Source organism: Vulpes lagopus, chromosome 11, assembly GCF_018345385.1.
Source record: "Vulpes lagopus strain Blue_001 chromosome 11, ASM1834538v1, whole genome shotgun sequence".
Taxonomy (NCBI): domain Eukaryota; kingdom Metazoa; phylum Chordata; class Mammalia; order Carnivora; family Canidae; genus Vulpes; species Vulpes lagopus.
In genome coordinates, this window is record NC_054834.1 from 66,576,516 (window position 1) to 66,599,150 (window position 22,635).

General features: G+C 40.0%; 1 protein-coding gene, 1 non-coding gene and 1 pseudogene across 10 annotated transcripts in view; 2 read left to right on the top strand and 1 right to left on the bottom strand.

Moving 5' to 3' along the window:
- Positions 1-22,635, top strand: part of AMBRA1 (autophagy and beclin 1 regulator 1) — a 172,924-nt gene that overhangs the window by 86,822 nt on the left and 63,467 nt on the right. The gene's annotated exons all lie outside the window — the stretch shown is intronic.
- TRNAK-UUU lies at positions 12,044-12,116 on the top strand. The gene has a single exon. It is a non-coding gene; the product is annotated as a tRNA-Lys (tRNA).
- LOC121501661 lies at positions 20,311-21,540 on the bottom strand (annotated as a pseudogene).

Sequence of the window (22,635 nt, forward strand, 5' to 3'; positions counted from 1 at the left end):
GTAATTACTGGAAGAACAAAAAACTTCTGAGGGAAGGAGACCTGGGTAAGATAGAGACCTGTAAAATAGAGTATTAGATGTCCTGCCTAATCCTTTTGACTTTCATCCTAATGAGCATCTGTTCCCAACAGATGTGGGCCTGATGTACTTAATTTAGTGTTTTGATTAAAATCAATGGGGAGTGTTAGGATTTTCTTCCTCCTTGACACAGGTCATTGGGGCCTGGTCAAGTGTCCTGAGCTATAGATGGCTTTGTGCCCAGTCATCCTAATTTTTCTCTTATGATTTCTTTGACCCACTAGACATTTAGGAGGATATTCTTAAATTTTCACGTATTTGTGAATTTTTTTAAATTTTTAAAAAATTTTTTATTTATTTATGATAGTCACACACAGAGAGAGAGAGAGGCAGAGACATAGGCAGAGGGAGAAGCAGGCTCCATGCACCGGGAGCCCAACGTGGGATTCGATCCCGGGTCTCCAGGATCGCACCCTGGGCCAAAGGCAGGCGCTAAACCGCTGCACCACCCAGGGTTCCCCATGTATTTGTGAATTTCCCAAATTTCCTTCTGTTGATTTCTTATTTAATATCACTGTGGTGTGTGATTTAAATATCTTAAATTTATGGAAACTTGTTTTATGGCTTAGCACATGGTCTGTCCTAGTAAATATTACCTGTGTGCTTGAGAAGATGTATATTCTGTTGTTGCATGGAGTGTGGTATTGGGGAGATCTGCTTGGTTAATACTCTTGTTCAAGTTTTATATATCCTTGCTGATTTTTGGTCTAGTTGTCCCATCCTTTGGTAAGAGCAAGGTATTGAAACTTCCAGTTATTATTGATTAATTGTGTATTTCTTCTTTTAGTTTTGTTAGGTTTTGCCTTATATATTTTGAGACCTTGTTATTAGGTACATATATTTTTATAATTGTTATGCTTTCCTGATTAATTATTCTTTTATCATTATAAAATGTTCCTCTGTCTCTAGCAATATTGTCTTTTTTTTTTTTTATTTTTTTATTTATTTATGATAGTCACACAGAGAGAGAGAGAGAGAGAGAGAGGCAGAGACACAGGCAGAGGGAGAAGCAGGCTCCATGCACCGGGAGCCTGACGTGGGATTCGATCCCGGGTCTCCAGGATCGCGCCCTGGGCCAAAGGCAGGCGCCAAACCGCTGCGCCACCCAGGGATCCCACAATATTGTCTTTAAATCTATTTTTTCTTATATTAATATAGCTACTCCAGCTCTTTAATGGTTGTTGATTGTGTGATATATATTTTTCCATCTTTTTAAACTTCAAACTATTTATTTCTTTGAATCTGACCCCCATGTAGTTGAAAATCTATGTATAACTTTTGACGACCCAAAAACATAGCTACTAATACCCTACTGTTGACCAGAAGTGTTACCAATAACATAGTCGATGAGCACATTATTTTGCATATTGTGTTATATGCTGTATTCTTATAAGCCAGAGAAAAGAAAATGGTATTTAGAAAATCATAAGAGAAAATACATTTATAGTACTGTATTGTATTTATTAAAAAAAAATCCACATCTAAGTTGACCTGTTCAGTTCATATCTGTGTTGCTGATTTTTGTTTTTATCCACTCTGACAATCTCTGATTGGATTATTTATTCACCTCTAATGTTGTTGTTATAGTTGGATTTTTGTGTGCCATTTTGCTATTTCTATTCTGTATTTCTAATGTCTTTTTTGTTCCTGTTTCTCCTTTGCTGACTTCTTTTATAGTAAGTGGATATTTTCTAATGTACCATTTTAATATCTTTATTGATTTTTAAAGTCTGAGCTACCTCAGACTTATACAAACCTAATTTTGGTAAGATACAGAAACTTTGCTGCATTGTGACTTTATTCCCTTCTCTTTCCTCTGTGCTATTATTGTCATGTATATTACATCTATATATATTACAAACCCAACAATGCAGTGTTAGAATAATTGTTTTATATAATCTCATGTCCTAAGCATCCTTCTGTTTATTGCTTGTTGTGGATAAGACAGAGCTACCTCTTTTGTAAGACTTGACTTTTCTTTTCCTTGTCAACTTTATATTTGGTTGTCTTTTGTATCTCTTAGATGTTCCCCATTTCCCTGGTACCTTAGAGAATTACTTTTAGGAGGCCTGCCTGGTCTAGCTTGGCCATGTAAATGGGCATCTGGGGCCCTAGGCTTGCTGACTTTTAGGAATTAGCCTGATTTTTCAACTTGATATTGTAGCTCTCTGATACAACAAATTACCTAATATACTAGACCTTTGCTTGAATTGGCAAATCTGGGAGAGATGAACAGTAGCGAGTACAGTTGAGGGCCATCATGGTATACTTAAATGAGTATGAACATAAATGAATAATACTTCTGGTGTTGGACCCTTTATCTCCATAGCTAGACCCTTTATCTCCATCGCTGGACCCTTGATCTCCGTGGCTGGACCCTTTATCTCTGTGTCTGGTACCTAGTAGCCAGGCAAATAAAGTGAGTGACACATTCCAACTCAACATCAATTAAGATGGCTGTTTATAAACCTCAGATAAATGGACAATTAGTAGTAGCAGTACTAGCTAGTGTTCCTTTAATAATTAACCCAATTACCTTTCATTCTGCTCCAGTGATGAAAGTGAAGGCGATAAGGGGCTGGCTTGGTTGCCTGGGAAACTGAAGTAAATTCAACACTCCTTCCAGAGAACCCAGCCTTCCCAAATGCCTTACAGCACCCAGAACTTTTACTTACTTGGTGTCTACCAGTCACTGGAGCATTGGAGTCCTCTCTACCCTAGTCTTTTACTGCATCTCCTTACACTACTAGTGAGAAGTGTTCTTATTGAGAACTGGGGTTTTAGTTTCTAAGCTGAATTGCTTGTGCTCTTTCAAGCTTTCCTACGGGAAAATACTAGGCTTTGTCAATAAACTTTTCTGTCCCTTTTATATTATGTGATTAAGTTCTTCTGTGCCTCCATCTCTCCCCCAGGAAATTTCCTCTTGATCTTTCCCCACTGATGCTTCCCCACCTGTGCCCTTTCTGTACTGTCATTTTGAAGTGTATGTAGCACTTTTTTAAATGCTTAGCATTTTCCAGAGCACTTTGGGTCTTATGAAAGAATTAAGTGGTTCTGCCCCTAGGGAGTTGACAGTCTAGCCAGGGAGTGGCCTGATTTTCTATTTTGTTTTGGCCCTGCTACTAAAAGTTTAATAATTCCCCTGGGACTTTAACTGACAATCCTGATAGAGTAGCTAAGGAGAATGTAGCTCAAACACGATGTGGTCTAAGGATTTGTGTCTTTTGGTACAGTTTGAAGAAACTCTTTTTTTTTTTTTTTTTTTTTTTTGCTTTTGTTTTTTTTTTAATGGGTCTGTGAGGATGAGTAAGTGGGAGTTTGGAAAGGATAGCTGCCACTTATAGTATATAGTCTGCTTGGGAGGCAGTATAGCAAAATGTTTGAGTTTGGGCTCCAGGACTATCTAGGTCCAAATATTCATTCTGCTACTTCCTAACAGTGTGATCTTAGTTATTTTACCTTTTGGGAGCCTCAATTTCTTCATCTGTAAAATGGGCATAAGAATAGGTTCTGGTGGGGATCCCTGCGTGGCTCAGCGGTTTAGTGCCTGCCTTTGGCCCTGGAGTACGGGGATTGAGTCCGGTGTCAGGCTCCCTGCATGGAGCCTGCTTCTCCCTCTGCCGGTGTCTCTGCCTCTCTTTTTGTTTCTCTCATGGATAAATAAATAAAATCTTAAAAAAAAAAACAGGTCCTAGCTTATAGGATTGTTTTAAGGATTAAATGAGTTGAGTGAAATTAAATGAATGAAACACTTAGAATAGTATTTTTTAACACAAGTATTCAGTAGATATTGCTATAATCATTATTATGATTTTCATTATAAATTTTGGAGACCAAAAAAAATAAATAAATAAATAAATTTTGGAGACCAGTATGAGTTAGAGCTATGACAATCTTCTCATTGATTATAACCTTACTGATCTCTCACTGCTCTTCTGTGTTCTTCCCAAATGGTGCTCTTCCTGGGTCCCAAGCAGGACTTTTTCCCTTTTTGCTGTGGTCAGTGAATTGAAAATACTGTGGACCTTTTGTTCTGTAGCACCAACAGATGGTAACCGAGAGTCCTTGTGTTGATAATTTGATGGTCTAATGTGTCGTCTGTTGCTTGTAGTCATGTCCCTCAAGTGGGGAAGAGTAAAGGAATCACAAAGTTGGCATGTGACGAACTATTTTCTGTCCTCCATCAGGACTTGTGTTGATAAAATGCATATCTACTCAGCAGACCAGGTGTTTGGTTTTGTGTAACCTTGGCAACATTGAATTCTCAAAATATAGTTTCTGGGCCAGTAGCATCATTACCTTGGAAAGTGTAATAAATGTAAATTCTTGGGCCCTACCCCAGACCACTGAATCAGAAACTCTGGTTGTAGGCTCCAGGAATTTGTGTTTTAAAAGAGTCTAGATGATCATGATATACTTAAAATTTAAGAGCTCACTGAGCTAGGAACAGATGCAGAGCCAGAGGCATGGGAAGAGATGAGGTGGTAATACCAGGAACCCAAGATCATCAGTGCTGCTGAGGCCCTGCTCTATAACTCTTCTTCATCTGGAGCTGTTAATAATGGGGAAGAATGAATTCTTAATTACATACAGAGTACTCAGCTGGCATATCAGCTATTTTGATTCAATGAGCATTTATTGAACTTCTATTGTTTATATGGTACAGTATTAGGTATCCAGGTGAAAAGACATGATCTCTGCCCTCCAAAGCTTACCACCTACTAAATTGGTATCATGCTAAACACCAGACTGGAAGTATAAACAGAAAGCTGGCTGTGGGAGTTCAGTACCTTAAAGTATTTGTGTAGCAGAAAGTAGGAGGCATTGACCTATAACCTCTTTCCCAACTTCTTTTTTTCTTTTTAAAGATTTTATTTATTTATTCATGAGAGATACAGAAAGAGAGAGGCAGAGACACGGGCAGAGGGAGAAGCAGGCTCCATGCAGGGAGCCCAATGTGGGACTTGATCCCAGGACTCCAGGATCACACCCTGAGCTAAAGGCAAACGCTCAACCACTGAGCCACCCCGGCATCCCCCTTCCCCAACTTCTTAACCAAGTTTCCACCTATTCCTCTTCCTTCTTCCAAAAAGAGAAATGTTAATGTCAGCATATCTGGATTGAGACCACATTGTTTACTTGAACTTTAAATTCTCTGTATTTAAATTCTTTAAATTTAAATTCTCTGTATTCTGGGGCTTCCCTAGACATAGAGTGATCTCAAAGTTTATTAAGTTCTTAGAAATAATAGTTATTATGACGGTGTTAACTGAAGGTGGCCTCTAATCTTATGTACTTTGTAATGTCAGAACTTTTACTTCTGTCTTATTAGGTTATGACTGGTTTGCAACCCCTCAAAACAAATGATACAGTATAGAAATCTAGGGACGTCTGGGTAGCTCAGTGGTTGAGCATCTCCCTTTGGCTCAGGTTATGATCTCAGGGTCCTTGGGATGGTGTCCCGATCAGTCTCCCCAGCCTGCCTCTCCCTCTGGCTATGTCTCTGCCTCTCTCTGGTGGTCTCTCATGAATAAGTAAATAAAATCTTTAAAAATATATATAGAAATAGATAGAAATCTAAAGAGGAGATGTAAAGAAAGAAAAAGCTACATGTGGGCAGCCCCGGTGGCGCAGCGGTTTAGCACCGCCTGCAGCCCAGGGCGTGATCCTGGAGACCCTGGATCGAGTCCACGTCAGGCTCTCTGTATGGTGCTTGCTTCTCCCTCTGCCTCTCTCTCTGTCTCTATGAATAAATAAATAAAATCTTAAAAAAAAAAAAAAAAAGAAAAAGCTAAATGTAAGGTGAGAGCCCATATTTTCTAGAAAATATGGTAGAAAAACAGAAGCAGTAGACAGACAGTCTCTATTTTATTGAAGATTAGAGTTCTACAACACCAAAAAAGACTTGGAACAATCCTTTTGCTGGCCCATCTACTCCATCAGTTTTACCCACATGATCAGGATAAATACTGGAAGCTAATAAACCATGCTAACCTTCCACCTCCTTCTTGTTAAAACTTTGAGCTCACATATGCTTTTCTTTTTCTTTCTCTTTTTATGAACTCAAGCAGCCTCATTTATTCCAAACTGGCTGGAAATGCCATGGAAGCTGGCAGACAGCACCTCTCACCCTCTTTACCAAAGTAGAGCCAACCTGTGGGTGTTAATTTCCTTACTTTAACAACTGCTGATCTGCAAGGCCAACTCTTCCCCAGGGTCCTTGTGCCACTCAACTGGAAGCCAAAAGCAAGCATGGATATCTTGGTATAAGCCATGATGTGGAAAGAGGCACTTGTAGGTGGGTGACCAGGGACCTTTTGGAGTGTAGAGACTCCCTGGAAGTGTTTCTTTTGGAGTTTTTACCCCAGAGCCAAATAGTTATCCTGTAACCACAGCTTTTCATTATTACAGGGTGACTGAAATCAGTCCCTTGGTTTGTCCTAAGCCCAGTTCACTGCAGCTGTATGCACCATGCAGAGGGGCCCAGCTTCATTCCTCTTGTCTTTAGCAGTGGAACAATATTCTTTGGGAATGCCTGCCTGGAATTCCTAAAGAATATAGTCCTGATTTTTACTCTTGAGGCTTATGGCTGGTGAAGCACATATCAGGAGTATTTCTTCATAAGCAGAAAATTTAACTAGGCTACAAAGGAACAGAAGGAAAGGTGAACAGAAGGTAAAAGATCAAAGTTCCCAGTAAGAACAAGGGTATTGTTCAGGTAGGTGAGGTGTTCTTTACGCATGTGAGGAAGATATATCATTTATTTTCATAAATCTGGCTAGAAAGGTAAATTTTCGTGAGAATCTGCCATATTGCCAGTGGCTGCTTTTGGTAAAAAAAACTTACTAGTTTTTTCAACAGCAAGATTCCACTAGTTTTTTTATTATAATATCCCTTGGACTGGTAACATAAATGAAAGGAATGACATGGAAATACCACAGTCACTCCTGCCTATTAAAGTTTTACCTGGGCAAACATGTCAGAGTCTGTGCTGGTTCTGTAGCAGCACTTAAAATTATCTAACATTACCCTGCGCGCTGAACTGGCAAAAGGAGTGGTGAAAAGAAAGAACATGGTAAGTCAAGCTTAGATTTGACCATGAGCTAATATTGATCACATTTGCAAAATGTAATGGTTGTGGAATATGGTGCTTCAAATGTGGTTTAAAAACAAAACAAGCCAGAAAAACCAAGGGCAATTACTATAGGCCAAGTACTGTTCTAAGCACTTCTCATATATTCACTTAATCTTCACAGCATTCTAGTGATACCTTGTTACTACTCATTTTTGCAGATGAGGAAACTGAGGCATAGAGGGATTAAGTAATTTGCCCAAGACCACAGCTAGTACTTGACAAAGTGAGAATTAGAATGCAAGCAGTCTGGCTTTAGATGGGGACTTTTCAAACAGAACCATCATGGGATGTGGCTGACTCCCTGTTGGTAGAAAAACAGACTGAAATTTACACTCTAGCCTCACTTAAAGAGAACAAAAATAATTTGTTTGGCTCCCAAGACTGCTGCTGGGTAGGGGGCTCCGAATTCTGTTATATTCTTGTTGCAGCTCCTTTCCCCTAGAAAGGGGGCCCTGTAGAATTGCATTCCCAAACAATGAATCCTGAAGAGGTAATTACACTGTTGCCATCCCATTGGGAAGAAGGCTGGGGCGGTGATTACATTCCAAAACAAAGCTGTTCGGGTATAATTGCACTGTGCTGCTCTTATCAGTCTGGGGAAGGCAGGCCTCTGGTCTCCATCCTCATTTGTTTTTGAGATGAAATCCGAATAGCATTCAATTAATAGGCAAGACCCAGGCACAGGGAAGTCAGCCAAAAGAGCCAAAAGGACATTAACTTGCTATTGCATTTTCCTTCTACTTAAGTTTTGCAGACCTTACAGTATCAGCAGATTTGAGGGAGAGCCCATTTGAGAAAATGTGCTTGCTGCTAGGGTTGGAGACCCCAGTTTAGAGGCCGTGCCCCAAAGCTCCCATTGGCCTTTATGCAAAGGAGAGATGGTTGGGTAACAGTGAAATTTCCCTCTTCCATCAGTAGCTTTTGCTCTGTCAAAAGATGGTCCCTCCTTCAAATCTTTCTCTAAGACTTCTAGCATATATGTTTTTCGTATATGTGGCTTCTAGTCATGGATTGGAAAGCTGCTCTGTTGTTCTATTGAGATAATAAGACTGACTTTTGTTAAATTTCAGCAGTAATCTCTAGATCTGTCCTGAAAGAAAAAACACCAGTAATTTAATTGTTTTGTGTTATGATTCAGAGAGCAGAAAATGGCCGGTGGCCTCTTAGGCATGCTTGTTGAAATAGAGCAGAGAAGTGGGAAAGATGGATGTTAATGGACTGTGGGTTGCACAGACCCTTCAGAAGTGGTGTAGTGTTGGGGCGTCTGGCTTGCTAAGTCAGGTGAGCCTGCGACTCTTGATCTCAGGGCTTGTGAGTTCGAGCCCCACATTGGCTGTAGAGATTACTTTAAATCTTTAAAAAATTTAGGAAGTGGTGTAGGCTTGCATCAGTTAGCTCTTCCTGCCTCACAAACCACCCTAAGATTTTTTTTGGCTTAAACCAGCATATTATTTTTCTCAAAATTCTGTGGGTTTAGTGTGCAGTTTTTCTGATCTGGGCCAACTTGGCTGCTGTTTGTGGTCAGTTGATGGCTTGGCTGGAGGTATATGGTCTTGATATATAGAATAATGACTTGCCAAAGATCTCCAAATCCCAGTTCCTAGAGCCTGTGAACGTGTTACTTTCTGTGACAAAAGGAACTGTGCAGATCTGATTAAAGTTACAGATTCTGAGGTAGGGGAGGAATTATCTGTATGGACCCATTCTAATCACATGAACCCTTAAAAGCAGAAGAGGAAGGATAGTCAGAGATATACAATAATAGAAGATGGGAATGGCCTTCAGCTGCCCATCAACAAGGAAATGAGGACTTCAGTCCTGCAATTGCAAGGAACTGAATTCTGCCAGCAACTCAAATGGGCAAGGAAATAGATTATCCTGTAGAGCTTCCAGAAAGGAACAGAACTCTGCCAACACCTTGGTTTTAGCCCCATGAGACCTGTATTGGATTTCTGGCCTGCAGAACTGAAAGCTAGTAAATTTATGTTAAGCCATTAAGTTTGTGGTAATTTCTAATGGTAGCCATAGAAAACTAATATACAGATGGCTTTGTGGACATTGTCTGGCAGTTGGCAGGCTGGTTAGCCTCAGCTGGGATGATTTATCTCTGTTCTATTCGTGGGTAAGTTAACTAATGCTTCTTCACGTAGAGTCTCGGGATTCCAAAGAGAAGTAAGAGAGGTCAGGCCTCAATGTACAAGCACATTTCAAGTCTCCAGTTATGTCACTTCTGTTGTTCCATGAGCTAAAAGCAAGTCCGGTCACCAAGCCTGGAGTCAGAGAGGTCACTCTCCAAGGGCATGAATACAGGGAGGATTAACTCATTAAGGGCAATTACTGTAACATTGTAGCACAACTAAGCAGATTTTTGAGATCTGTGGTAGCCTGGCAGCTCACTCTAAACAAATTGCTTTTTTTTTTTTAAGTGTCCTTACATATACTTGAAAGTTTCAGCATACCAAGGGATAGAGGTGTATCGATTTGGAATTTTAAAGAAACATCTTGGCTTAGATCATTATTTGTATTATTCAGAGACATGAATTTAGAAATTACATCCAAATAGAATGCTAGGGCAGCCCAGGTGGCTCAGCAGTTTAGCGTCACCTTCGGCCCAGGGCATGATCCTGGAGACCCAGGATCGAGCCCCACGTTGGGCTTCTTGCATGGAGCCTGCTTCTCCCTCTGCCCCCCCCCCCTCACTGTCTCATGAATAAATAAATAAAATCTTAAAAAAAAAATACAATGCTAGATCCTGGTTTTCTAGACATAATGTTTCAAAAAAACCTACTTTTTCTCTTTCTCTGTTTTCTGGGATGTAGCCCTCTATTTTTGTGTGCTAGAGGGTGAAAAGATGTGCAGAAGAGCTCTGTGGGTGGTTGGGCCCCTTGGGGCCACATGTATTTCTGTGTAGGAGTAAGACTGGCAGGATTAACAGTATGAGCACTTACTAAATTGGCTGTCAGTGAACCTGTACCTGTGGCATCGTTTATAATCCTTTAACAGAAGCAACTTGGAAGAAAAGTTCCTGAAAACTAAGACAAGGGATCTTTGTGTGCCCAGTCACTGTGATATGTTGTACTATTTTATACCAACAGTTGGGAGAAACTAGAATAGTTCTTCTCAGGCATAGGATTTAGTTTTTGACTTTATTGATGAGATTGGTAAACAAAATAAAACTGTGTTATGGAAAAAAAAAAAAAAACTGTGTTATGGGCTCCAAATGTGAATCCATAGATTGGACCTCAGGCACATAGAGGCAAATTTCATATTTATCCATGATTCTTTTAGAACTTCCTTGATGTTCTTTCAGAGCCATCTCAATGACTGGTAGGATGCAGACTCTGCTGCAGGTGAGCCCTGGATTTTGTGTTGGGCAATTTTGTAAAAATAGGATAGCTTATGTACAAGAGAGGTATATACTTACCACTGGGAATTTTAGCTAGCTTTGATGAGAAGTTCATCATCCAGCTCAACAGGGTACCCGGTATGCTTATTAAACATCTCTTTGCCTTGCCTTAAAGCTTAGCCAAGATTCAAGAAAGGACCATGAGGCAGAAAGGGAGCTGCTACTGCAACTTGAAATGTACATGTGTGACCATGTTTGTTACTAGAAAGTGGAGAGAAGTGATGTGTTCAGCTGAGCCTGGGCTGGGGAAAATGCAGATTCCATTCCCAAAAGGAGGTGGAGCAGTGGTGTTCCTTGGAAAAGAAGAACACTAGGAATGGAAATGTACAGACTGTTTAAAGAGCTTATCTCTTACTGTCTGATAAGAGGCTTGAGTATGTGGTGATAAGACAGCCAGTGTCCTTGGCTTCTGCTTTGCTCTTTGGGTCCCCTTCCTCTCTTACCTTTACGTTTATCTCTCATGGGTCACAGAATTTGAACTCCATTTTCTTTAAGGTAAAATGAATGCAACTAACATAAGAGGTGGTAACTGAGAGTTTATAAAGCCACAGAGTGTTTCTTGGTCTATTTTTATTGATTCTGCTGAAGTGATGTGACAGGGGAAAAGTGTTGAAATGTTCTATTGCTTATTAGGTAAACGAATTAAAACTGAAAATATCAGTGCAAAGCTGAAATAAGTTTTTTCAAGTGCCCAGTTTCTCCACCCTCATGTTCTAGTTGAAGAGACTACAGGGATAGCTTAGGAATACCTGCTCTAAAGAATTTTCCAGCTATTCTAATCTTTGTCTTACCTCAAGAATTTTAAGGTCTTAGGGGGATAGAAGCAGCCAGCACCACGGGTTAGCTTGGAAATCTTTGGATTACCTTTCTACCACTATTATCCAACCCATGCCATCCCTAAAAATATGCCATCTAAATGAAAACAGTGAGCTTGCTCTACTGGCAGCTTCCAGACTACACCTGTCCCCACCCTACCTGTGGTTCCTAAGACTCATTTATAGATTTTCTCAGGCTGCCATTTGGTACAAGTAACAGGAATTGGCCATAGAATTTGGAGATTGTAGTGGTGAAAGAAAGGCCGACTGTATGTTCATTTGCCTCAGACTTCATGTATACTTTTTGTCCTTTTCTACTATTATTTCCAGATACTCTGTGTTTTAAGTTTAGTTATCATAGATTTATTAGTCTTTGTTTTTAAGCACAAATAGAGTTATCTACCTTTTCCTTTATGTTATTAGTGTCTCTCCCAAGTGGGAGAGGGGCTTTTTTCAAAAAGGCTAATGCAACTTCTGGAGAGAGAGACTGTGTTCTTTTCTGACATTTAAAGAAACGCTGTTAGAGTTTAGAAATTCTGAAAAAAATAACTTAGTCCTGGTTTCCGGGGGGGGGGGTGTTTTTTATTTAAAGATGTCTGCTTTTGGAGTGCCTGTCTGGCTTAGTCAGTAGAGCATGTGACTTTTGATCTTGGGGTTGTGGGTTCAAATCCCACATTGGGCACAGACAGAGCTTGCTTTAAAAAAAAAAAAAAGATGCCTGCTTTCTTTGCCCTCCTTATTTCAAATGTCATAGCCTGCCATTCCACCTTCTTCATCTGGGACCTTAGTGTAAAAGTGAAAAGTGACTGGTAAGAAATTATGGGATTCTTAATTTCCCTAAGCTAAGCAATGTTGGTCACAATTTGACTGTTTTACATTTTACAACTTTACATGACTCATAATTTTTGTGTGGGGGGAGTATAAGGGGAAACAAAGTATCAAACTGGGAATGGCCTAAGGGCCTTGTCTCTGAAGGAAAATGTGAAAAATGAATCCATAGGCCTTTTCATTGTGGCAAATTGAATTATCCTCAGAGCTCCTCTTATATCTCCTCTTATATCTTGTCTTTCCTTCATTGGACAGTTTGCAGTGCGAGGATGGGGGAGCTTTTTTGTGTGATTAATAAACTCAATATTATAAATGAATACAGGTGAGATTAAGGTTCAGACTACCTTACAAAGAAATGCATGCTTCTTTGCTCCTTCTTCAAAATAGGACCTGGTTGAAGGTCCTAGAACTCTTGATTCTTTCACTTTTGGTCTCCTTTGACTTTGATCTTCTTAAATGTTGAACACTAGGAAATCTCAAGGAGTTACCTATACTGCTTGCTTTTGAGAAACCAAAGATTTGAATTCTTTTAATCATGATTAATCTTTTGTATTCCAGATCATACCTAGTATTGAACCCTGGAGGCTGCCTGCCATCTAGGTTGACTAGGATTTTTGTTTTTGTTTTTGTTTTTGGTTGACTAGGATTTATAGTTAATTGGGTTACTACTATTCCACTCTCAGAAGGATCTAATGTACTTTATTATTTATTTATTTTATTTATGCTGTTGATAAGACTTTTTTTTTCATTTAACAATATATTCAGTCCACCCCCGCTCATTTTCTCCTCTCCTCTTGTCCAAGCACTCAGGTTGATTCTGTGAGAACATAGCGCAGTCCTCTCCTTATATTATAGGTCTGTGGAACATCTCAAGTTGAGCTTTAAAATTTCTATTTCTCAACTATATACTTTATTGCTTCTCGTCTGACTTTCTTGACTTTTGCTTTCTTCTCATCTTTCTGCTCTAGAGACCATGTCCATCACTGTCACAGTTTTCCCCACAAGTAACAGGAAAATAATTAACTTTGTTCTGTTACAAAGCTTTACTCAAAAGATGTCAATAGAATATTTATCCTATCAAAGAAATGTATTGCAAAAATGAAAGCTATCACTTCTCTAGTTTTCCTTATGTCTCTTCACCATATCTGAAGTTCTTATCATCAAACCAGACTTCATTAGTCTCCTTTTCCTCAACAAGTTTTTTTTTTTTTTTTTTTTTTTTTTTTTTTCCTTTTTTTTGAGAGGCATAGTGTCTTTCCAGCTCTGGCTTCCTTAGATCAAGTCGGTTGTCTCTTTCTGGCTATCATAGAAGCTGTCATTCTGATGTGATACAGGAGGAAATAGTCCTTACTGAGAGTGCCTTTGGCACTGTTCGTCAATTGCTTGCTTCCCTGTGATGTTACATTAAAGTTTTAATTAGCCACTTAATTTGAGTTGACTTCTTAGTTGAGGAAGTTTTCCTGAAGGCAGGCTGACTTTTGTTGCATAGCCTAGCACACTGGCAGGCCACCAAGTTTAGATCAGTGTATAAAATGCACGCACATTTGCTAAAAAATTTTTTTTAATTTTTAAAAAAGATTTTTATTTACTTATTCATGAGAGACACACAGAGAGAGAAGCAGAGACACAGGCAGAGGGAGAAGCAGGCTCCATGCAGGGAGCCCGATGTGGGACTCAATCCCGGGACTCCAGGATCATGCCCTGGGCCAAAGGCAGGCACTAAACCCCTGAGCCACCCAGGTATCCCCTAAAATTTTTTTAAATTGTTGATTAGGGACTGTGAGGAAGTCACATGAGTATTGTAGGGTAGGATACAAGTTGGTAGGAGTGAGAGGTAAGAGGCTGGTGTTTCCCAGAGCATGTGAAAAGTTAGTCTGGTGAGTGGGTGAGTGAACAATCTGGGCCTGGGACAATAGCCTGCTCATTGATGCAGTACCGAAGTCCACTAGATAAGCACCATAAAACATTGTCTTATTATTACTGTGTTTTTATTATTGCTGATTTGAGTGTTGTTTTGAGTCTTTTAATTTCTGCCCCAAACTGTAGTACCAGGTGTGTGTTGTGAACACAAAAAGACTTGGGAACTACTGATCTTGCGTGTTGGAAGCTGAACTAGAAGTTGGCAGCCTGGCTGCCATTGTCATTCTGGCTTCTTTGCTATATAATTTAAGTGAGTCATTTAGTCCCTGTCCACTTGACAGGAGAGGATGTGGTGCTTACCTCCATGTTCCTTCCAGGGATTAAGTAGGAAAAAATGGCAAAGCACTCTAACTTCCTTTGGAAAAGATATTATTTGAAGTCAAGAGGAATAAAAGTAGATCTATGCCTTAGCACCCAGATTATTTGCAATACCTAAACTACATAAAATACACTGGGACTGCCAACTTTGGATGTTTTGGTGACAGGAACACCTCAGTGCTAAGAGGCAGGCTCAGGTGGCTGAAAAGGATCCATCTCGGCTTAATAAAAGTTGTTGCTAAAGAACATTTGGCTTGTGCTAGGGGTCCTTGGGACATAAATACTTTCGGAGCACAACAGAGATGGTGGCAGCTGCTGTAAGGAGGGAGGTTGGGCCTGTCCGCGGTTTGCACATCATCTTCTCAGGCTGAATGTAGTTCGTGACATGTCCTGACTGCCTGGCTAATTATTATTTTGACCTCTTTTCTAAGAATTTAACATCAAAGATCTTTAGGCTATTTGCCACTCCTTTGTAAAAGTTAATATGGTTGTGAAATGAAACCTCAAATATTGAAATAAAAAGTTATTCCTTAACCCCTTTGAGAGATTAAAAATGCCAACATAATCTTAAGGAAATAGCTGATAAAGTAAACTTTTATAACTGAATTTATTACTAGCTTGGGGAGAGGCCATATAGCTTAATAATAAGGGCAGCTGAATTCAGATTTCCTTTCACCTCTTAACTAACTGGGTGACCATGAGAAAGTTGTTGAACTTATCAGAGCTTAGTTTTCCTCATCTGTAGAATAGGGAAGGATTCAGTAACACCTTTCAGTAACTACCCTGTTTATTTAACTTGCCAACTCAACACTCCTTGCATTTGCCATTGCTTTTCCCTGTTGTGTAGTTCTCTATGGTACTTGACATAATTTCACATGCTCTGTGGTGAACTCATTACTGTTATGTTTCTCCTCCTCTTCCCTACTCCTCCCAGAATGTAATTTCCATGAAGGCAGGAATTTTTGTCTGCTTCGTTTATTGTCTGGCAGGAAGTAGGCACTCAATAAATATTTGTCTAATGAATAACCAAACTTCCTTTAAGGTAATTATAAAGATTTAATGAGACTCTTTTCTTGAATGAGAATTTATTGTAACCCTTGGCACATAATAAGCATTCAGAAAATGGTAGCAATTAACGAAGTTTTCCTCAGAAGATAGTGTAGGTCTTAACTTATTTACTTGATTAATGTAAAAGTATTTTGCTATATGTTTTTGAAAAATGAACATAAGGGGCGCCTGGATGGTTCAGTCAGTTGGTTAAGCATCTCCCTTTGGCTCAGATCATGATCTCAGGGTCCTGGGATCACGCCCCATATTGGGCTCCCTGATCTGTGGGGTGTCTGTTTCTGCATCTCCCTCTGCCACTCCTCTTCCTCCCCCCTTTGCTCTCTCTGTCTCAAATAAATAAATAAAATCTTCAAAAAAAGAAGAAGAAAAACATAAATCACAGTGATCAATTATAACAGAATGCAAGGTATGGGTATTAGATGACTGTAACTTTATTTTTATTTATTTATTTAAGAGAATGGGCAGGAGAGAGAGTGCAAGCCAGGAAGAGAGGCAAAGGGAAAGGGAGAAGCAAACTCCCTGCTGAACAGGGTGTCCCAATGCAGGGCTCTAGGACCCTGGGATCATGATCTGAGCTGAAGGCAGCCACTTAACCAACTGAGCCCCCCAGGTGCCCAAGATGATTATAACTTTAAAAAGTGAAATATATGTTGCTGTGTCTTACTCTTAGAATTATTTTACTGTCAAGGGAACATAGCTTCAAATTGTACTTAGGATGTACAGTGTATTTACAATATTTTTCCTGTCTTCTCATATTTGTGTACATATTTTCTTTCTCCTGCTAGGTTATTAGTTCCCTCCAGTCTAATTTGTTTTTTGTTTTTCATATTTCAAGTCCCTAGTGCTTCTGCCATAACCTATTTTGCTGTAATGCAAGGGTTATATTCCTAAGACATTCAAAGTAATAAAAAAAAATCCTTTTACAAAAACAATGGTTTCATCGTGGGGAGGAAGGGGTTAGGAGCTAAAGTTTAACATACAACCAAACCTATTACCTAGGGCACTTTAAATTAAAATATATTACAGCTATATGTAGAGAAGTACAAAGCCTAAACCAACTAAATCTAACATTTGATTACATCTTCCTTTTCCTTATGAGTGATACAGGGGCCTTCTTGGTTTTTATGACTACCAGCATACACTGCTTACTGCAGTCTTTTCACCTTTGCCACCCATTGCTTTTACAGTTCACATACCATTCCCAGAAGGCAGCACTGTTTCTTAGCCAACATTCTTTCATTCAACAAATGTCTGAGGACTTGCTATGTACTTCTCACTATCATGTGTCCTGGGGGTATAGATTCATGTTTTTCCCAAGTGAACAGATCATTCAAGGTTTGGAATCAAATTTTGGCTCCCTAATTAATTGATGCAATTTAGGTTGTAAAAATTTGCATTTTAGTTAAGTTCTTATACATTGAAATCCCTCAGTGGATATTATTAAATTAACTAAAAGCTCACAAAGCCCTTTCTCTCTTCCGTTCTAAGGTGATTTTAGAGCTGCTTCAAATTCTTGGGAGAGATATTTGAACATATAGTTAGGCTGAGTGACACAGTTTTTAAAGATTTCCTCTTTACTTTGGTTCTACTGATCTCTCAACTTCATCTATAAGAATATGGTGATCTCTTACCTTTTTTGTTCCATCACAGTGATTTAGCTCCTAAATTAGTGACTTTCTCCTAGTCCTCATTCATTTTTACTTCTCTTTTTTATTAACTGAGATACAATTCACATATAAAATTCACCCTTTCAATGTGTACACTTCAGTAGTTTTTAGTATATTCACGAAGTTGTGTGACCATCATCACTGAGTAATTCTACAGTATTTTCATCACACCAAATAGAAGCCCCATACTTATGAGCAGTTGCTTCTTATTCTTCTCTCCCCACCCAGTACCTGGCAGCTACTTTCTGACTCTTTGGATTTGCCTCTCCTGAATATTTCAGATAGATGGCATCATACAGTATGTGGTCTTTTGTGTATGGCTTCTTTCACTTAGCATTCTGTGTTCATCCATGTGGTAGTGTGTATCAGTACTTCATTTCTTTTTGTAGATAAATAATATTCCATTGCATGGATAAGCCACATTTACCCATTTATCAGTTGATGGTCATTTGAATAGTTTCCACTTTTTGACTTGTTATGAATAATGCTGCTATGAACATTGATGTACAAGTTTTTGTGCAGACATATGTTATCAGTTGTCTTGAGTATATACCTGGGAGTGGAATTGCTGGTTCAAATGGTAGCTCTGTATTCAACTTGTTTAAGAACTACTCTCTCTTAAACAGTGTTCTTTGATCACTTCTCTTTGAAAAGCTTTCCTTTCCTCCTGTCCACCAGCTTCATCCCATCTTTCCTGTTTGCTTTCGTCTTCAGTTTTCCTACTTGTCACTTTAAAGAAAATAACTCAGACATTTTTTTAAAAGATTTTTATCTATTTGAGAGACAGCGAGCAGGAGCGGGGGAGGGGGGGGAAGGCGGGGCAGAAAGAGAAGCAGGCTCCTCACTGAGGATGGAGGGACAGGGCAACGAGACAAAGGATCCCAGGATCCTGGGATCATGACCTGAGCCCAAGGCAGATGCTTAACCAACTGAGCTACCCAGGCACTCCAGTAACTCAGACATTTTAATAAATTCTTTTCACTTTGGATGGCCCCCAGCCATCCTCTGTTTAATGTTTCAAAAACCAAACTTTCTTTTTTATAATGTTTTTCCCCTCCCTGTTTTTGCTAATGCCACCAACATTCTTCTTGACCCTGAGTTTTTATGGATTCTTACTTCTCTCCAGCTCTGCCATCTTCTGTTCTCCTGCTGTGTTCAGATGGTTCATCCCTGATAGAATCTCTCACTGTTCCTTTCTTTCTCCTCTCACTGTTCTAACCCTGTTTCTGTTAACTGGTGGTGCCCTGCCTCTTGTTGTCCCACCTCTGAAATACTTCACCAGAGTACACTTCATAAAATGTGATCAGACTTCTGGTAAACATTAAGGAATGAACACCTGTGTTTATCCCCACCCTCTCCTAAATCCCCTCTAAAATGACAGTGAACGAATTAAAAATACATGCTCATTGTAGAAAGAGAGAAAGGGAAAGAGATGAGTTGTGAGTGACAAGAAAGAGCCTTTCTCCCGCCGAAGAAACAAAACTGTATGTGAAAGAAATACAAGCTTACTATACTATTCCTGCATGCTGTGAATATTTATATAGTCCTAGTACTGTAAATAATTAATGTTATTTAACCTAAAAATGTGTTAAAGCTATTTTGGAAGGATGGGGGAGGAAAGAGGGTGGAAGAAATCATCTCCCATCATAGGAAGCCAGTAGATAATAGCCAAAATGGAAAATTTAGTGACAGTAGAAATATGACAGTTAATTATCAGAAGAAAAACAGCTAAAAGATTTGAGAAGTAATTGCTTCTAGAGAGCAGAAATCAGGGAGAGGATGGGGTAAGAGGCTGCTTATATGACTTTATTAGTCTTGTAATACTCTTTAACTGTTAAAATTATGTGTATGTAGTGCTTTGATAAAGATTAAAATTTAAAAGCTATCTACTTTGTAATTCCTTTACACAGAAATTTCAAAGGATTTCTATTTCCTGCTGCACAGATGACAAATTCGTTGTCTTTTTTCAGCCTGAGTTTTATATTCTTTATATGAGCCTTTGCTTCCACTGAACTGATAATAGCCCTTGAATCCTGACTTGCCTTGAGCAGTAGCCTCTTTCTACCCTGAGCCCTTCTTCTCCTCTCCTAATTTCCAGATCCTATTACTCTTTCCTTTAAGCCCAGCTCCTATTTCCACTGTAAATTTTCCAAATCTCCCCTCCCCAAGCCCACTGACCCCTCCTAAACGGCTGTCTTCTCTCTCCAAATAGATTATAGGCTCCAAGCAAGGAAAAAGGACATCTTATTGCCATTTTATATACCTCTTCCACAGTGCTATGTGTGATAGATATCTGTTTAATATTCAGTCCTCACTTAGCCATCAAAAAGCTTTCTGTTTTGAGATCACTGTTCTTTATTCTGAGCATGTCTCAAGAGTCTGTACTTTGGTCTAAAAAATCTCTCTATCTTTGTCAGCCTTAGTGGGGTTGAAGGCCAAGGCTTTATCTCTTTGCCAGTGATACTGTTGATAGGCAGTATGCTAGTCGTTTTATAGAACATTACATAGACAATCCCTAATCTCCCAAATGCTGTGGATTTTTAAGCATTTCAGAAGTTTTGTATTATTTGAGAGAAATGCTAATTTATTACTACCATCACCACTTCAGGGATTTATGAACCTTCTCCCTTTATACTCCCTTGCCTTATGATCCCCTGCACTGCAAAGAACTGAGAAAAACAGAAAATAAAGCCCTCTGCAATTTCTGCATTCTCTTGGCACTTGAAGAACAACCACCTGGCTTTACCTGTGCCCTAGAAAGACTTCATCAGTGATATGTTCTCTTCCACTGACTGGAGCTCCAGTGTGACCTGAAACATTTAAGTCACTATTTTTTAATCCTGTAGAGGTCGGTGAACTCTGTAAGAATGTATGTTAAAAAGCTTGGACTCTCCTCTCAGACTAAAAGGTATACATGTAGCTGTATTAAAGTGTACCCAGGATTTTGGTTTTATTCAAGTATGATAAAGCCAACATATAATGAGAACATTGCCATTAAAAAAAAAAAGATAGTCTGTTACCTAAAATTCCCAGAGTAAAGGAACACACCATACTCTGCAGGGCCATGTGGGGGAAGTATTGCGGTCAGGAAGGAGGTGCAGGGAAAGCGTGAGCTAGAGCCCTTCTTGGGGTTTTCAGAAGGAATGGGTGAGGCAGAGTTGATATGCTGAGTAAATTTAGGATTAGATAGCCTGAATAATTTTGTCGGGCTCTGGGCTGTGAGGTTGTCCCTGGTTGTCCATACCTAGCCCTGGGGTGATTTAGGGCAGAGGAAATAGCAGTTTGCTGTGTGAGTTTGATAAAGAAAGTGGTTGTCTGTATGGACTCTGTTGGTTTGCTTGCTTGCAGGCAAGTTGTTTGCTATCTCTAGGAATTAGCTGGCCCAGGGAGGGGCAGTCCCTCAGCAGGCAAAGCAACCAGGATGCCAGAGCACCATAAAATACAGAAAATAGAATACACAATTAATGTAATACTGTACACACACAGTTTTATTTGCTATTTCAGTGGGTTTTTGACCTCCTGAAGCTCCATCTGTAGACCCCAGGTTTAAACTTCACCTCGGGCTCTACGGGCTCCGTGTCCTTGAATACAGTATTTGAGTTTAGTTTTCCTCTTCATAGGAAGGTCCATAGTTAATTATCTAGAGAGAATGTAGCAACTGTTCAATTTTTTATGGTAAAGTGTTTCTTTCTGCTTTTTTTTTTTTCTTATTGAGACAGTATTTATTTGTCTTCCCTCCGTCAAACCCCAGCCAATCATTTTCCCCAGGCTACCTGGGGAGGTGTAGGAAAACGAACATACAGAGCAGACAAGACATGGGAGAAAGAACCTATGGGAGGTGGAGATGACTCCTTCACATGGCAGAGAGGATGAGAAAGGCCACCATCAGGCAAAAGAGCCCCATGGCCTCCAAGAGGGCAAAGCCCAGAATGGTGTAGGAGAAGAGCTATTGCTTCAGAGAGGGATTCCTGGCATAACCAATGATGAGGCTCCCAAACACAGTCCCAGTTCCAGCCCCAGAGCCAGCCACCCCTACAGTGGCAGCCCCTGCCCCAATGAACTTGGCTGCTATGTCAATGTCCCTTGAAATGGCGCTGGTTTGGAAGCTGCAGCTAGGAATAAGTGAGGTCAGGGGATGTGGGGCTGCCAAGCTGCGGATGCTCTTATCTGTCAGTGTCTCCGGTGGTTTTCGCACCACTGCAGACAAGGATCGGCTCAACAGCTGAGAGGTGCTCCAGACCAAGAAGGGGGTGGAGATGAACTTTGCACAGGCGTACATTTTCAGGGGATGAGGGGCTGTAGCAGGAGAGCTGCTCCCAGTACAGAGACAACCGAGAGTCCTTCTGCTTTCTTTTGACTTTTATACTGGGAGCTTATTTGTGGGTATTTTGTGCCAAGAGGGATAAGCCTGCATCCCTAATTGCTGCATCAAGTCTGTGCTCACAGGGCGTCCTGATGACATTTTAAATACATGGAAATTTTTGAATGCATGAAAACATCTAGTGCTGATTCTCTGCTGCATTTTTGCTCTGGCACCTGCTCCTCTCTTCTTGGAATTTATCTCATTGCCTAATTCTGTACATTGTCTCCAAACCTTTCATTAAGCATTGTTGGAAATTTTGCTTTTTAACCTCAGCATCCCTGCTTATCTTTTGAACAAAAACAGAACCATCTCTGACTACGAGGCATTTCCTCGAGTGAAAAGCTCCCCATCTCGCCTTTTCTGACTTTTCAGAGCATGAAATGGCTGTGCTAATCCTGTTGGCCTTAAGGCAAGAGCCTTGCAGAGTCAGACAAAGAGGACTGCCTGCTCCCAGCTTGGATCTGCCAGAGTCCAGATGCAGAAACTTTTTAATATTATACTGACTTGCAGTCAAAAATATGCCCACCCCTGCTTTGTTTTGGCTGCAGTTATGAAGGAAGTAAATTCTTGGGAGTGTTTCCTCTGCATGTAACCATCAATTTCTTTGTGCCCTGACTACTGTACTACGTAGGTTTTCAGAGGTTGGGTGCTTTCCTAGAGTTTTAGCAAACAAAAAAGGGGTTTCAGGAAGTGTCCTCCTAATGGTTGAGTGGATATTTCTCAAGGCAAAGGTACTTTGGCTCTAAGTGAACAAATTGGGTTGCACCTACGCGCTTTGTGCAAGATGCTCTGTAGGACACGAGGACAGAGAGGTGCTTACATCTCTTAGAGGGATTTACAATAAGCCTTACTGCTAAGGGACTAACAACCTAGTAGTGAGAGTCACACTTGTTCGAGTGGTCATCAGCATCTGTATTTAATGTGGAGTTACTGTATACCTTCTGTGGCAGAGCATCAAGATACCTCATCCAAGGATAAGAAAATTTTATGTGCCCTTCCGTCAGAAGAATCCATTTACAGTGTACTGTGGGGATTCA